This window comes from Triticum aestivum, chromosome 3B, assembly GCF_018294505.1.
Source record: "Triticum aestivum cultivar Chinese Spring chromosome 3B, IWGSC CS RefSeq v2.1, whole genome shotgun sequence".
Taxonomy (NCBI): domain Eukaryota; kingdom Viridiplantae; phylum Streptophyta; class Magnoliopsida; order Poales; family Poaceae; genus Triticum; species Triticum aestivum.
In genome coordinates this window covers 226,621,624-226,626,881 of record NC_057801.1, presented here as the reverse complement: position 1 = coordinate 226,626,881, position 5,258 = coordinate 226,621,624, and the positions used below count along the sequence as shown (strand labels likewise).

Here is a 5,258-nt window from a genome sequence, read left to right as displayed (position 1 = left end):
GCATTATACTTTTTTGGAAAAAAGTGGCTTGTAAAAATTTTCCTTGTCCAAACTTTGTTTGCACACACTTGACGTGCTATCCGCGCTCATTATACCTAGGGGCTTCTTTAACAGAAGCTTATTAATACGGGATTTATGCCCAACACATGTGTCACACTTCCGCATGTACCTTTTATTCACCATTATATGCATCGATATGACTTAAGTTTTGGCCAAGCTGGGTTGCCTGGCTCATGTGCTTACCCCTACGTTCCCGATTGTTCGGCTAGGTGGTAAAGGGAGCACCTCTGCGATTGTTACTGCCGGGTCAGCCGGATGTGTACCTCAGACTGGGTGAAGCCGAAAGCTAGCGTTCTTAAGGGAATACTCGGTCGGTGAACTAAAAGATGATTTCTTACCTATTTATTTACCTGCCCCCAGATGTTTTTCTGCTCTTTCCGCAGTCCGGACATGCACTTTAGGGCATGCCTCCCAGGGAAAGGAACCCCTAACGGAACTATTCTCCCTGGAAGATGTTTCTTACTAACCATGTAATATAACATAACTAGTTGGGTACTTGTCTGATAAAGCACTAATGACCCCTACGCCTGGTCTCCACGCATGCCCCGGCTTTTATAACCGCGAGGGTATTCGGACACACTCCGGACTATTGGGTCCAGAGGTTGAAGCGAAAAGGTCCGCTACGACAAACGATCTACAATCCGGCTAGAAGGCATTTTACATGTCACCTTACATTATATAGTCAACTTTTACCCAAGTCACTTGGGGGCTCTTATGTTTATTTGAGCCATTTTATACTAAGTGTTTTTCTCCTTAGTCGTTGCAAAGTTTTTATTATTTATCACTCCTTTTTTTGACACGAGTGTGCGGTCACTAGCCGGGGAGCTTAATTTCTCTCTCAAAGCCGCTAGAGTTTAGTTTGCCAAACTGGCCTGATGAGAAGTACTCCGCCCTCGGGATAGGAGGTTGAAGCCGTAGGCTGACCCGCTCGAAGTCCTGAGATAGGATGTATCATGTTAAAGCACGACAGAAGCACTTCTTTTTTCTAAGACCAATTTTAGGATTGGCACCGAACACTTGATATTGTTCGGACGTCATGTTTTCACTGACGTTTCTTGGTTTTCCAAGCTTTTTGGCACTTTTAAACTATTTGTGCTTTTCCGGCATTAGTCTCGCAGTGCAACGCCGAACACCTTTTAGGGATTTCGGCAAAAATATTCTCGGATATTGCTATATATGAATCGGTTTCGAATTGTGTCTTCGGTAAATAGTTGGGTTGCTCGGCTCCCGCACTTGCTTCCTATGTTCCGTTTTGTTCGGCTAGGCGTGCAAAGGGAGAACCACTGCGATTGTGCTTCCAGCTCACATGGTTAAGCTCCTCAGTGGAGAAAGCCGAAAACTGACTGTCACAATAAGCGTAAACTGGTCAGTGATCCGATAACTATGTTAAATAACAGGCCGTTCATAACATTGGCCGAAGTGTTTACGGCTTGACCTCGACTGTCGCCGAACACTACCGGGGGCTATTAACTAGCCTCTCCAACTAAATCCTCGATATTTTGCTCTTACATTGGAGCTGAGGTTTTATGATCATGCTTAGCATGACAACCCAAAGAAAGGAACCGATAGCGGGACTATTTTCTTTGGAAGACATTTCTTCTGTTAAACAGTAATATAATATATCTCTCCGCGTACCTTTTTTTATAAAACTGTATGGCCAGATTTCCTTGTTTGTCGTCCTCATAAAGGCTTTATAAAGTAGGACAAACACTCCTTAGCTATTGGCCGAGGAGGTGGAAGCCGATGGTCGGTCAACAAAGTTTTGTACAATGCGGATCCGAGCATCAATGACGTAAAGTACTTGGATACATAGAGTCATTACACATAATTTGTGATTTTACTATCGATATTGATCCTTAATTCGGCCACCCGTGCCCGCATTAAGGCTCGGGGGCTACTGGGCTTCGGGCTTATTATTTAAAACATATCAAAGGGGCATATTGATCCCCTGATCTGGTGTTGCCACCCGACCAGTGTCTCGGGGGCTACTGCAGTGCTTGCCCAATGCAGAAAATTTTATGTGCAATATAGTTTCCGAGGAGATTTTGATCCTCAGGTTGGTCGGCCGCACCCAACCTGAGTCTCGAGGACTAAGCACGCTGCTTTTAGTGTCCCGAAGTATTCTGCCGAGCTTAGACTTGATCCTCAGGCCGATTTTGCAAATCAACCTGAGTCTCAGCGGCTACTGGGATCAGCGGTCTTACGTCATCCTTCAGGTGCATCTCGGGTTTTAGACCGATAAACACCTTGAGGGCTACTGGCTATATATCTCGGCAGAGAATAAATTGCAATAATAAAAAATATTGACAAAAAATCGGCCCACAGTCGGGGTGGTGCACCACCTCGGAAGTAGTCCGACATAAAGCTCGGGCGCTAGTGGCTGGCTCCATAGAGGGCATTTCCGGCATTAAGCTTGGCTAAACTCCTTCAAACTTCTTTGAACCAAGGTGATTTACGACACCTCGGATACAGTCCGGCATTGGAGCTCGGATACATAGTCCGGCGTTGGAGCTCGGATACATAATCTGGCGTTGGAGCTCGGATACGTTCCGGCGTTAAAACTGGGAAGCGGTCCGGCGTTGGTGCTCGGCTGAAAAGATACCTCGAATGGAGTCCGGCGTTAGAGCTCGGACGCAAGAGGACGCTGCCGCCCGGGAACAACTTCAAACCCGAGGTGTGGCATAAAAATAACGAGGCATTGATAAAGGCCGGAAACTTAAAGGGGTTCCTCGGATACCCGACGTGTAAACCCGTCGAATGCATTTCGGCGATCCTCAAGATCGAAGATAAAGAAGATTCGTTGAACCAGTTTTCAAGACTGATGACCGAAGATGAAGAACAGTTCTGAAGAATCGAGGAGCGTCCCTAACTTGAAGACCAGTTCAGGGGGCTACTGACGGTGTCCTGGACTAGGGGGTACTCACCACGTCATCTCCTGATCTATTAGATTGGGCGAGGACCCCCACGGCCGTATACTCATGGGCCAGTCCGGACAGGTGCCGCATACAAGGAAGATTCTACAAGACTTGGCGATCAAGACAAGGACTCCTCCCCCACCGGCGTATTCGGATAGGACTCTTGTTATCCTAGGCCTCCGGTGCATTATATAAACCGAGGCCAGGCTAGTCGATAAAGATATACAACAATCATACAATAGGCTAGCTTCTAGGGTTTAGCCTCCTTGATCTCGTGGTAGATCCACTCTTGTACTACCCATATCATCAATATTAATCAAGCAGGACGTAGGGTTTTACCTCCATCAAGAGGGCCCGAACCTGGGTAAAACATCGTGTCCCTTGTCTCCTGTTACCATCCGCCTAGACGCACAGTTCGGGACCCCCTACCCGAGATCCGCCGGTTTTGACACCGACAGCGGGTCTGGCCCGTCGGGTAGCTTTCAGTAAGCTACAAAGAAGACAACCCAAGTTCGGAGTACATGGAGGTTCGAGCATGGACGACTTCTAGGTGGTGGAGAATATTCGCCAAGGTGGAGTTTGTTATATTTGTGTCGAATATACTATGTACGCAAGGGGTTACGACTTGGAGTTGTAATTGGTGTGGTTAGGTACGAGTTGTGTAGGAGTCGGACACTTGTATCCTAGGCCTCTTATATACGGAGGGGCACCACACGTTGTAACCCATGACGACTTGATAGAAACAGGTACGCCGGGGAGCCGACGGCTTGTGTCGGCGCCCGGGCGGCCGGTGTTGCGGTATCTTGGGGAGGAGCGCCCGTAGTCATGCCCCGGGGATGTAGCCATATCGGTGAACCTCGTTAACAAATATCGTGCCTCGGTGTGTCGTCAATGATCTTGCATTAGCGTTTTATTCTAACACAGTTAGCGCATCCCGAGAAGCACTTCCCCTGTATCACGCCTCCTCTGCTCGCCAGCCCGCAGTCGCACAAGCACGTCGCAGAGGAGCCACCGTAGGGGCTTATCATGTGAGGCTGCGGCAGCTGCTACTGGATCGGCGCCAGCACCAGCGCAAACGAGCCATCAAAAGGGCCTGTGCGAGGCGGCTGCTGCTGGATTGGCGGCGGCGCCGACACCAGCGCCGGTGAGCCACCGCAAGGGCTTGTGCGAGCCGGCTGCTTCTGCATCGGCGGCGACAGCGCCACCGAGCCGGTGATGGTGATCTTGACCCCGCGCCGCATGAGCTTATCAAGCAGCCGCACGGTGTTGCGCGCGTCATCCAGCCCGCAGTACAGGCGGCCCTCCCAGTCCAGCCCTGCCGCCCTAACCGCTTCCTGCAGGTTGACCCGCCCTCCGCCACCGAGCGCCGCCTAGAAGGGGACTCTCAGATTGATCCACTGATCGAAGTACGAGGGCTTCTCGATGCCCTTGAAGCGGCACTCGAACTCGAGCATGGTCCGGCAATCCCAGTCCCCCCATGCCACGACGGCCAAGCGGACACGTCTCTTGTTCCCTGCCCCCGCCGTCGCCGCCTTCAACCAAGCGTCGTGCAGCCAGAGCGCCTCGCCGAGATCCACGCCGCCGTCGACGTCCTCCTGCCGGATGCCGGTGAGTTCCCTGCAAAACTGGGTCAGCACAAGGTGATGTTTTGGACGAACATACCTGCGAAACGCGAACTCGATGCGGCCGGTGGCGCCGTCGACGAGCACGGCGGGGAACTCGATGATTTCCTGCGGGAAGATCTGCGCGTCTTTGACGCACGTCGCCTCGAAGTCGACCACCACGAAGAAATCGAAATCTTGCTCCAGCCCCTGCCCACACCCCGCCATGATCGCTGCCATGTTCGCCGGAGTGCGCGCAAACTCGAGATGGGGGGAAGTTGGGAAGATAGGCGGCGAAGATGGGGGAAAGATCAGATCGAAAACTAGGGTCGCGAACCCGCCGGTGCGCCGTCCCCTTTAAATCCCAATCCAATCCGATGCTTTTCGCAACAACGGTTCGCGGGTGTTTCTTTTTATGTCGTTGGTGATATTTTTTTAATCTAATCCTTTTTTGGGGATTTTTTAATCTAATCAACAAACCAAAGGCTGTGATTTTCAGTTGGATCAGCAAACCAAAAGCTATTTCTAATTTATTTATTTTACACTGAATAAGTTTTTACACTGAATAATTTATTCCTTGTTCAGGCTTATTTTCGGGCTTTCAGGCTAGGCTGTCCTAGTTGGGATGTCCATGTCCGGGTCTACGCTAGGCCTATCACGTGCTCCCTTCACACCACGTGGG

At 50.4% G+C, this 5,258-nt stretch overlaps 1 pseudogene; it reads right to left on the bottom strand.

Moving 5' to 3' along the window:
- Nucleotides 1-3,902: 3,902 nt before the first annotated feature.
- On the bottom strand, nt 3,903-4,816 carry LOC123065259 (ERI1 exoribonuclease 2-like; annotated as a pseudogene).
- Between the last annotated feature and the right edge of the window lie 442 nt (nt 4,817-5,258).